At 48.8% G+C, this 11,989-nt stretch overlaps 1 long non-coding RNA gene across 1 annotated transcript; it reads left to right on the top strand.

The window, feature by feature from the left end:
* The first annotated feature begins 4,752 nt into the window (after positions 1–4,752).
* LOC311628881 lies at positions 4,753–11,196 on the top strand. The gene is made up of 2 exons (XR_014796090.1): positions 4,753–5,362; positions 10,768–11,196. It is a non-coding gene; the product is annotated as an uncharacterized lncRNA (long non-coding RNA).
* The last annotated feature ends 793 nt before the right edge of the window (positions 11,197–11,989 follow it).

Here is an 11,989-nt window from a genome sequence, read left to right as displayed (position 1 = left end):
AAACATGCAGCTGTGGGGGACAGAAAATTGTAAAATCAGGACACAGGTCTTGTACTTCTGTGACCTGCAGCTGGACGGAGAGACAAGGAGTCATATTATCATCAACTAGTGTTACTGAGCCTCTCCAGCCACAGTGGCTTGTTCTAGTATTTTGTTTTAATATTCATTCAAAAGCACAGAAGAGGACTCTTTCAAAAGCATGCATTAGAGAGGTGTTATTTGTCTAACACATTGGTGGAGCTCAGTCATACTTATTGAAGGAAAAAAGTCGCTTACACTCATGCTACCTCTGCCCTCTGAAGCACCCTCACTTTTTTTCATTAATATTATTTTTGAATCTGCAAGGTCCTCGCAGGAATGCAGTGTGGACAAGGCGTGGGAACAGAGAGAAAGGGGTGCCCCAGTCTCCGCTCAGAGTGACTTAACAAAGGTGACATTTTCCCGTGGATGGTGCATTTCTTTTCACATTCTCGAAAATGTTTGAAAACGAAAGGTTTTGGGGGAGACTGATAGAATGCTTTTGAAAATGGGGAACCATGTGGCCGTGCTAATTTTGTATTTGATAATGAAAGTAAAGTGGGTTTTTTTAACTTTAGGAAAAAAGCAAATGCGTTAGATGACCACACTCCCCCATGTGAAGTTCGTTAATGGGGATTCTGTTCGTTACTGTTAAGTTGAAAAATTTAAAAAAAATAATTGAATCTTTAATATATTTGAATTCTGGGGAAATTTCCCTCCAAAATAATATTGATTTCTTATTATTTCTATTTTTCTCACATCCTGAGCATCCACTTTATGTTACTGACATAATGCATCCATAAGTAAGAACAGGAAACACCTGTAAAATATTTTATTTTAAGCTTTTCTTATTATTCAAATTAAAGGAGGCAATATTTTACATTATTTTATACATTTATTGTGTCATTTGTGGTAAATTATGCTGAAATTTTTGTATTTTTGTCCACAATATTTAATTGCTTGCACAAAGTCGCCTGTTTTAACATCAAATTTTGTAACTGAAACAAACAATATTAATTCTGTTCTATGTTGGCTGTTTTGGCTCTGGAAACAAAGGCTACTTAAAATCTCTTATTGATTAAGTCCTGAAGCAATTGTTTTTTTTCTGATATACAGAACACTGGAAAATTATCAACCTTTATTATTCTTCATGGAAATGAGCACCTTTGGATTTGTAATCATATTGTCTAATAAAACCAAACAGCTAATGATATTTGCATATTATATGAAGAAGTGTCATACAACAAACTCATAGCAGTCAATTAACATAAAAGCTAATTATGTATCTTATCAACTTACAAGAATTTCTGAATTCACGCTTCCTCACTGCAGTCGAGAGCGAGGGCGGTGAATTTTCACTTCTAAATATTGACTTTTAACTAATATTAGGAGTGATTTCAATATTTTTATGGATGAAAAGTCAGTGATTAAACTACATGCAATACTTCCTATAATGCAATCAAATTTTCCACATTAACTAAACCTCTAGAGAGGAAATCTTTGCCTCTGTGTGACACTAATTCTCGGTCACCCGGGCAGCTTACGTACTGGTTTCCTCTCTGAAGGACACTCCAAAGGGACGATGAAGGTGAGATTTACCTGAGGTTGCAGGCTGTGCTGAGACAGGCGGATACACCACAAGGACCTCTCCCGAGGCCCAGCCGAACTCGGTGACACTGCATCGCTGCCCGGTGCTGCCTGAGCAGTGCTGCCTGAGCAGAGCCGTGGTGAGCAGCATGGGAGCCTGCGAGGACCAGTGTGGGCTGAGGTCTGGGATGTTCCCTAACTCCAGGTTCCCAGGGAGAGGGAAGTCAAAACTTCAACTACCTGTTTCCGTTTTCAAGTTGGGATGGGAGCCCTCTTCCCACCCCACATGTCATCACACATGTAACAGAGGAAGCCTAAATGATAGCAAAATAAAACAAAAAGCCACTGCGCATACTAAATACGATTTTGAGCAGCAGATGGGTTTCAAAATGAGAAAAGTTAGGATTTTCTTGAATCAGGGTGCCCCGAGAAAGCAATGAAATCGTGACGGAGCACTGTTATATTTATAACTTACACCAAGAGAGCCCATGTGTAAAGTCATGGCTACAAGAAAACTGGGCCAGCGGAGTCTGTTTCCCCTGATACAATGATGGCGGCCTTTCCCATTCATATTTTAATGAGGTCAGCATCTCTGAGCCAGTCATTCCTGGTCCGAGGCAAGGGTCCCCTAAGATTACAATAGGAGCCGCTTTATTGACAAGTATTATTCAACACCCTCACAGTACAGAGAAAGGCTCCGTTCTAGTCCACTTGCCCTGATACTTATTGCACTCCTATAATGAAACCATTTTGAGAGAAGAAAAAGGCTCAATTCTTCTACGAACAATCTTTAAATTTACTGAAGGTCGTTCAGCTCAGTGGAGTCACTGAAAACTCAAATCATATGCGTTTTAATAAACATCTGAAGAGGTGCCATGTGTAAGCATCTTTTCTTTAAAATGTGTTCTTGCAAAATTGGATGCTTTGCGGTTTTAAGTTCATTTTCTTAAATCTTCTATAAAACAAACTTATTCTGGGTGCTTTTCCTTTCTTGTTTTTGGTGAAGAGTGTCATGTAGAATTTTCAGAAGTATCTGCCTGCAAACATTTTCTGCTATTAAAGAATGTTCACTCCAAAGAGCTGGCTAATGGTATCAAAAGCCAGTTAATCTTCAAAGACTTGAAAACTTTACGTGCTGATCCCTCTATAGGACATATTTGTGTTAAAACAGACACATCACTACTTGAACAAGTAAACGTACACTTTCCAATGAGAAAAACAAGTTCTCCTGTCAGTCTGCTTTGCAGAAGCGCCTGCCAGGGCTGAGTACCCGGCGGTCCCACGCGGCGCCCGGGTTTGCGCAGACCGGCTATGCTCAGCCATTTGGCACAGGCTCGGAACCGGGCTCATTTCACAGAACACTGAGAGGTCTCAGGACGGTCCCTGCCAAAGGCTTTGGCAGGCAGGCCCTCGCCCTCCGCCTCCTCTCCCCCCCCCCCCCCACGTGTTTGCTCTTCAGCTTGGGGAGGGACGAGGGGGGGAGGGGAGCAAATGGATTTTTTATTATTGTTAGTTTCTGGGTTTTTTTTTGTTTTGTTTTGTTTTTTTTTTTATGAGCGAGTCTTCCCTTCTCATCCCTGCTGCTTTGAGGACACACAGGAAGTACTGGGAATGTACTTCGTATGTGTCAGATAAGGAATGATGCTTAAGATACATGTGTGGCAGGAAAAAGCCACGACCATTCTGCTCGATGGTAACTGAGTGCCTGGCTGTGTGGTCACTCTCCAGCCCAGGGGTCTCACCCTTCGTTCCCGGAGCGAAGGGAACGCAGCGCGTTTGTTAGCGGAGGCGTTTGCAAAGCAACTTGGATGCGAGTGGGAAGTGGGTGCGGCGTGGGAAGGGGGTGCGGCGTGGGAAGGGGGTGCGGCGGGAAGGGGGTGCGGCGGGAAGGGGCGCATCACGTTGTAAGGAAGTGCAGCGAGCGTGGGCGCGCACTCCACACCTTCCGCCTTGGGGTGTTCTCACTGCAGACAAGGGAAAACACTAACACACGCCAGCGTTTTTAAAAACGTGATATTTTTAGTGAGTGAAGTGCTGTGTTCCGGTTTCATAAATGATTTCACTACAAAGCGGAAGGCGTGGGCTCCGCGGCGGCTCGCACCGCCAGCCAAGTCTGAGCCGAGGAGGCTGTGGTCCCGCACGCGGTGGGGCCGGGAAAGTCAATTAGTGGCTTCTTTCTTTTGCTCTTTCCACGTCTCTTTGAACTTTTTCCTTTCTTTCTTTCTTTCCTGAGCCGGGGCAGGACGGCGGCGTGGCCGGGCCGCGGGGCCGGGCGGGGGGCGCCGTGGGACGGCAGATGGCGGCGGCCTTTGTGCGCCCCCCGCGCCGGCAGTGCCGCGGCCTCCGCACCGGAAGGGCTCACACTGCGCCTGAAAGGGGACAATGGGGCCGCGGAGAGCGACATCGCAGAAATCGAGACCGTTTGTGATTCAGCCCCTGTCACCATGGTTGTCAAGCAAACTTCCTCTTTGATCAGCGGAGGGTGGAGAGGGACGGAGCCGGAGGCCGCGCCGCGCCGCTCCGGGCGCCCTTGGCGGGCCCCGCCCCCTTCCGGAAGGAGCCGGGGCACCTCCTGCACCTTGACCCGTCTAGACGGCCCCGGGGTTCTTGTCTCCGTTACCAAGGGCGAGGGTGCTCTTTGACCCCCGCGCGGGGCGGCGGTGCTGCCGGATTCCGGGAGAGGGGCGCATGGCGACGGCGCCCGCTGTGCCCGGGCCGCAGCCCGGCCGGCGGCGGGGCGGAAGCCTCTGTGCCCCCCCCCCCCGCCCCTCCGCGGGCAGCTCCGCCGTGCGGGTAGGGGAGGGGGGGCAGAGAGGGAAAGACTTGGGGCTTTGCCTAGGTTCTCCTGAATGGAGAGTTCTGGAACCAGACCAGAGCGGCCGGCTCTATCTCCTCTCCCCTTTTCTCTCCGGCCTTCCTCCTCCTCCTCCTCCTCCTCCTCCTCCTCCTCCTCCTCCCCCCCTTCCCTCCCCATCTCTGGAGTGGACGGTAGCAGCCGCGCTGTGCTGACTGCCTGCTCTGATGCCCAGTGGCGTGGGCACAGTGTCTGTGTCAGTCAGGCCTGCGGTTTGAGTGTGTGTCTCCGGCCCGCTTCCAACATGCGCCCCGTAAATCCGGGCTGGGATGCTGTGCAGGGCACAGCCGCACGCCCGTCACGGTGGTTGGAGCCGAGCGCGCGTCTGCGTTCGGGGTGCGGGTCCGCCCGCCGCAGGCCTGGCGGCGGCGCCCCCGAAGCCGCGGTCCCCGCGCCAGCGCCCCGCGCCCGGGCCGTCCTCCCCGGCCAGGGCGGACGGAGGTGACGCCGGCTCAGGAGGACCGGGCCGCGGAGAAGACCTCCGGGAAGTTCGCTCCAGGAAAGCAGACAAAATGCACAGAGACCTTTCCAAACTCTTCCCTCTGAGCTTGCGGACCTTGGACGTCCGAGGTGAGCTCGCTCCCAGGCCCTCCGCAGAGGAGTCCCGGCTCCGCCAGCGCGGCGCCGGCCCTGTTTGGTGTCCGTTCTGTTTTATTTTTCTGTTTGCTCCCATTGCTGCTGAGTTTCAAGAAGCTGAACATTAGAACGCGGCCCGTTGGCCTCGCTGGCCGCCGGCTCCGGTGCCCGGGCCCTGAGCGACGTGCCGGTGAGACCCGAGGCCCCGGCGGCTCCGCGGAGACAGGCCCGGCCCGGAGCGGCTGCAGGTCCTGGCCTCGGCGCAGCCTGCACGTCGCTTCGCTGCTGCGGGGACTGCGGAGGGGGCTCCATGGTCCTCCTGCGGAGGTAGGTTTCTTACAGGTTCAAATCTAAATTAAAATGAATGTAGTTTTCAAATATTTAAGGCCAAGTGGCGAGGGAGAGCGCCGCACCCGTCCTCCCTCCCTCCTCCCCCCAAGGTTTCACAGAAGGGAGAGTGCTTTCCTGAGCGAATTCAAGTATTTTAGCACCAACCCGATTAAACAAAGGCTTAGGTGTGGTCGTTGGCCTACAGCCCCATCAGCTCCCTGTGTGATGTTGATTTTAGGGGGGTGCTGGCCGCTGGCTGGCGGGTATATGCCTGCAAAACCACATTCAATATATTTCCCTTTACTTAACGCTCAGAGCACTGGGAAAGCCTGTTTAAAATGTATTAAGTGTACGCCGTGGCCCAAATGTCAGGCGTGCTGACCCCCGGAGTTAGGGCTTGAGCTGACTTTTGAAGATTTCGTTTCAATTAAAAAGTAAAGGCAATAATTTGGGGTTAAAGAGACTACGGGGAAGAAATTGCATTGCATAAGTGTGCTTGTATCACAGGCTTTCAATAAGCACATTACAGTGGATGTTAAATGTTTTAAGTGCCAGTTAAAACGTTAGGGTCCTGCTGAATGGGCCGGAGGGTGGTTTGCAGTCTGGCGCGGCCTGGGCAGTCCGGGCCTGAAGTGGTAACAGGGTTCTGCAGTGCAGGCTCACACTCCGGCTGGGATTCAGGAAAATTCCCAGCTCCTTCCTGCACGTGCACAGGAAGATTCAAGCTCCCTCTTCACCAGGAAAGTCAGGTTTGGGGGGAAGCAAAGTGAAATTACTGCGGTCTCCCTAAATGGTGTGAAGAGAAACTTCCCTCAGTAAGTGTCAGGCGTGTTATCCACAGTGAAATTAAAGATGCACGTTTTGATTGCCGAGCGAGCTTAATTGTCTCAAACTTCAGGTCCCGGTTTAAAATCACACAATGGGTTATCATGGAAAATCAGAAGGAAGCGGTTTTAACTATTTCAGGAAGCTGGCCACTTTAACGTGTTCTTTGAAAGCCAAAACAACAGCAAAAACACGAAGACTTTCAGCTCCTTCGGTAGGAAATTCGTTTCTTATTTCATTTCTCGTTTCTTATTTCATTTCTCGTATCTGATGGAAGGAAGAGAAACAAAGACCAAGAACCATTTTCACTTCCAGGAGACTGACAGTCAGTTACTGGTGCCATTAGCACGCGGGGAAGGGGTGATCCGTGCGATGACGTCGTGAGCCAAAGGGCTGATAAAAGCCGACCCCGATCCCATGGTTTTATATTTTTGCTAATAAAACTGATACGATGCCCGGGGAGCCATGCCTACCCACACAGGCTGCTGCCTTGTTTCCGCAGCGCGAAGCCATCAGAGATGAAGACAACATTCACAACAGCCCCCTGCCCGCCCGGAGGCCGGCGCGCTGACAGGCGGGAAGGCAGGTACTGTGTCTGATAGAACATGCACCCTCACGCGCCCGCCCCTCCTCGCGCTCAGCTTGGAGCAGCTTTTTTTCAAACGCAGCATCGCTGTCTCCGGCCCCCAGTGCTCCTGGCTGACAGAGAGGACGAGGACTCACTGGGAGCCACACAGACACACACCAGCTCTGGGCTGTCCAGCCGAGGCTGCAGCTCCTGCGCCCACATCTGATGGCAATTCAGAAGGATCGTGATTTCTGGTTGTTAGGGAGCACGTGGCCGGTCAGGATCAGGTGAACTCAAAGCACTTTCTTATTTTCAACTTGGAGAGATTTGCAGTCTCATCCTGGGCCAGCAGGAATTGCTCTGGCTTGCCTGTGCCCACATCAGCAGGAGGAGGGGTTTTTCTTTAGTCAGATATGTTAAGTGGGTTTGGTTTATTTATTTGGCTGGGTGCTGGATATTGTTTTAAAATTGCTTTCCCAGAATAGCTATTTCTTTAAAATTATTTTTTTCTGGCAAAGGTTGGAAAATAATACTTGATTCACGTTCTTAAACACATACACACACATATACACACACACCCAGAAGCTAGAAAAAAAATGGCCAGAACTTTACTTACTACATACAAAGCTGAAACATGCTCCAGCCATTGTGCCCATCAGTTTGGCTGATCGTGCACCTTCTAACACGTTGATACTTTTTAATGCATTTACAAGAACTCAGTCCACAGTGTGCATTCTTCTTAGGTGCCTTCACAAATTAATTTTATATGTAGGTGTCTATGTGTGAGTGCATATATACACCATTTACACACACACACACACACACACACACACACAATGATTTAGAGCCAGGGGAGTACATTTTATGCAATTGTGGAAGCTTGGGACATTTAGCATTTAGAATTGTTTATAACAAAGTATAATCTCCATCCACAGTATCCATTTTATTGCCCACGTTCTTAAAATAGTATTGTACTTCTGTTGATGAATAGTTATGTCATCAAAAGTTATTAAACAAGGAAGTTAGTTATAGATCCCCATTAACAGGACAAAGTTTTATTATTCTAAGTAGAAAATGGGGTTGTTTTCTGTTTAAAATTCAGTTTGGTTGGGAGTTTGCGGAAAACAATGCCATGGTACATTGCTGTTTGGGAGTTGGAGAGCTTTTTTCACTGATTTTGGATGTGGAATGTAATTTGTGGAAATCACAGAAATGAGTCACAACCTCAGTTTCCCAAAGAACGAGTTTTTGAAGAGTTCCGGGGTCCCCACGCCCCCGTGCCTGAGGATGCGCAGAGCGTGTGAGGAGCTCGCAGGCTCCGTGCCCTGGGCCCCCTCTCCGAGGCTGGCCCGGCCAGGCCTCTGCGGGAACACACACTTGGCTAGAGAAACCCGCTCTGATACGGCAGAAGGCTCCAGAAACTTGCCCCAACTCTCCCCTGCAGTCCCTGCCGCAATCACCAGGAGAGACTCTGTACCCAGGCGCAGCCCTCCGACTGCCCTTCAGTAAAATAACCATCTCTTCATGCCTCCTGCATATTTATCCTTGGAAATAAAAATTAACATTAACCTCAAGAAAATGCAAGCCTAATCCTAAGATTTGTGCAATACTACCAGTATAAAATAAAAACAGGATTAGTTCTTAATAGCATTTGAGTTTTAAAACCCGGTTCAGTACTCACACTACAAACAGAAATGCCGGTGCCTGGGCCGTCACAGGTGCTGCTCGGTGGAGTGGGTGTGGTTCTCATGGTTGTTTCTCTGGGAAACGTTTCTGGATGGCCCAAACCATTCCTCCATTACAAAGTGAGAATACATATTAATTTCAAAAAGAGCCTGGACTCTCGGACCCCCAGAAGTAAGTTCACACCGCATAATACCACCGAGAGTTTCCAAACACAAAAATTACTGCCAGGAAGATTCCACTTACTGACTCCAGCGTGAGCAGCAGCGGGCGTTAGCGCAGCAGGCAGCTTCAGGTACCCATGGCACGGTGAGCCTCGCGTGCGGTAGAGCGCCCACATAATCGGCATTTCACCAGGAGTAGTTTCCCGCGGCAGCGGGCAGGCAGGCTCTGCCTCGTAAAGGCCGTACTTGGCCTGGTTCTGCTGTCCAGCAACTTGGCTGTGGTTGGTCTCCACAATTTAAATAGTTATGTTTTCAAGACATGGCAGCGTGTGTGTGTGTGTGTGTGTGTGTGTGTGTGTGGTGTGTGTGTGTGTGTGTGTGTGTGTGGTGTGTGTGTGGTGTGTGTGTGTGTGTGTGGTGTGGTGTGTGTGTGTGGTGTGTGTGTGTGTGTGGTGTGTGTGTGTGGTGTGTGTGTGGTGTGTGTGTGTGTAGTGTGTGTCTGTGTCTCTGTGTGTCTGTGTGTGTGCAAGTGCATGTGTGCTGGAGGTTATGAACCAACATTAACCAGGAACTCTTCACCCAGCGGATACTCAGTGAGAGGTGCTAGACTCTGAGCTGTTCACATGTCACATGCTGCTTTTAGGGGGAAAAACAATTTTTTTCAAAATTAGATATTTCTACAATTAGAGATTTGATTGAAAGGTTGGTCCCTTCTACCTCTGTGGATGTGGATGTAAATGTATATATGAATTGTCTGCTAACTCTATTTAATGTAGACATTTCCCTTTGTTTTTAAGAATTATGGGAGGAGATGAGGGCACCTTCACAGACTTTGTAAAATTCCAGCCTCATTGAGGAGTCGCGGAGGAATGAAGTTGTGAGATGTTGGAAGTGGGCACCGTGGCGATTTGAGCTACCAGCACTGGGAAAGGAGTCCGCGCTCTTCACCACAGACCTGACCTTCAAAGTGTGGGGATTCTAAGATTCATCCCCAACACAGACTAGCAAAGGGGGCAACGGAGAGAACATAACTTACTTCTGTGTGAGGTGGCTGTGTTTAGATTTTTAAATAACACGCCAGTGAGGTTTCCATGGGTGTTGAATGTTGTTTTTTCCATGAGAGACACGATCTCTGCAGAAGCCAGGGGCTTGCTGTGGGTCTGCGGACGCCACTGCAGTGTGTTCTCTGAGCAGAAGTTATCACACACCCTGTCCTCGGTGAGGCGGCCCTATGGAGTTTATTAGACTTTCCTTCTGGAATATTTTGGGGCGCATAACCCAGACTTTTCCAGATCTTCATTTTAATGTCTAAGGTCCACATGGTGTTTGAAAAGCATGCTAAGACATAAGAGAGTGACTGGAAGGGTAGCTGTCTCTACTCGAGGGAGCGAGCAGCTCAGTGCAGACTGCGAGGGAGGCGCCGGATCTGTGGAGGTGTTTGTCCGAGGAATGTGCGGTGCCAATGCAGAGCCCTGCGTGGGGCCTGCACACTCACCCGCTTGGCGTGGGTGTCAGAACTTAGCCAGTAGAAACATCAAGGGCACATTCGTCACATGATCATTGTTAATGCAGATTATGGAGTAAGCAGTGTTCAGTGGTTCATGAAATTAATAAAATACATTGCCACAAATTTAGCCCACATTTAAACTAAGAACATGTTTACCTTTTTGTACAGGCTTCCCAACACCTTGGGGGGGTGAGATTCTAATGCACGAAACAATCCCTCTCCAGGCTGGGCTATTTCCCACTTTAGTACTTCGTGTGACCAAGATCATGTGCAGCCTTTCTAAGGAGCGGTGGGCACTGGTTGAGTTGTAGGTACCAAAGCCCCGCCGCTCCTTGGATTGAAAGTGGGTGCACCGTTCCCCTCTGGAAATGTCCCTTAAGTAATCCATGGCCACAGGCGATCCACGGTCCAGGGCCTGGTTTTACCTCCGGGAGACGGCGCGGGGACAGGACGAGAGCTGCAGAGCGCTGGCCGGAGCTGAGGCCGGGTTCCAGGTGCAGGGAGGCGATGGCACCCTTCTCACGCCGGTGCATACGGAGATGCCCGCAGTGGGGAAGCATTGGGAACGTGCTGCCACAGCAGTGCTTCTGCAGAAAGGCAGGGTGCGCCCGTTGGTTTTAAACGCGACAGTGACTCCCTACTTCTTCCTTCCCAGGTCTGCCCAGCTCCTGCCTGCCATCCTGACCCCCGAGGCCGCAGCTCCCCGGGAAGGAGGAGCCACCCGAGGCCAGAGCAGCACTGTCTTCCTGTTCTTCCTGGAAGAAATGTGTGTCTCGTTTATACCACGTTGTCTCGTGTGTGATATTTTACTGAAAATCTGTTGCATCATAAAAACAAACCTGATTCTTTCGACAGGGGAAGCTGAGGGCATAAAACAAATTACCTTTGTGGGTTTTGGTAAAAATTGGCGTGGCAATAAAGTACTTAGTTTGACGATAGGAAAAAAGGTGAATAAGCGAGGCAGGGATTAATCGAGCCCTGTGTATCTGTGTATATACAGTATTGTGTTCTAACTGGTGAGAGCTTGATTTGATTCCTTAAATATTCAGTGGTTCATGAAAATAATAAAATACATTGCAACAAATTTCAGGTCATGTCTTCTGGGTTATATATGGTTGGTTATATAGGAACTCATTCTATATTAGGAATGAAATTTAAGTTTCTAGAAGCCATAAGTTTAAACACTTTTTAATTCTAAAATTTAATTGAATGAGTAAAAAATAACGAAAACTTTAGAGTGAACATTACGTTGGCCTTTCTTACATGTGTGTTCTGCATTCACATAATGTAGAACATTGATGGCGATTTCATCATGGACTTTAAAACGAGACCCGAAGCCCGGGTTTGTTTTGCTGCAGATTGTCCAGTTGTGTTTTTGTCTTTAAAAGACCTCCCACTCACACGTAGTGCGTGGATTTCCCCCGAGCCAGCATCATCTGTGAGTGTGTTTGTAGGTGCAGAAACGGGAGGGAGGTCAACCTTTTGTGAAGGTACCTTCTGACCCCCTTCATACCCAGTGTAATTACCTCACTCTCAGACATTTCATTGTTCTAGTAAATTTACATTCAATGGAATCCTACCTTAATTATTTAAAACCACTGGTGTACGCTATACTTGCTTTAAAAAGAAAGTCGCTTTGTTGTCAGGGAGAGTTACTGGATAGGAGGATATGAATTGTACCCTAAAAGGTGAAAACTCTTTGCCTTGTTCCATCAGTGTCTGGAAGGCATGCTGTTTAAACCTGGCAGCTGGTACTGTGCAAGAGGAAACAATTCTGAAATGTAGGAAAATGTTCCATTCCCTCCTTCCTCTCGCCCCCGCCCCAATTCTAATGAAGAGTGGGATTTTAATGTCGATGTCTCCTCTGTGTGGGAAGG

The sequence above is a fragment of the Pipistrellus hanaki genome (genome assembly GCF_964339955.1).
Source record: "Pipistrellus hanaki genome assembly, chromosome: 10".
NCBI classification, from domain to species: domain Eukaryota; kingdom Metazoa; phylum Chordata; class Mammalia; order Chiroptera; family Vespertilionidae; genus Pipistrellus; species Pipistrellus hanaki.
This window is presented reverse-complemented; position numbering and strand designations above follow the sequence as displayed.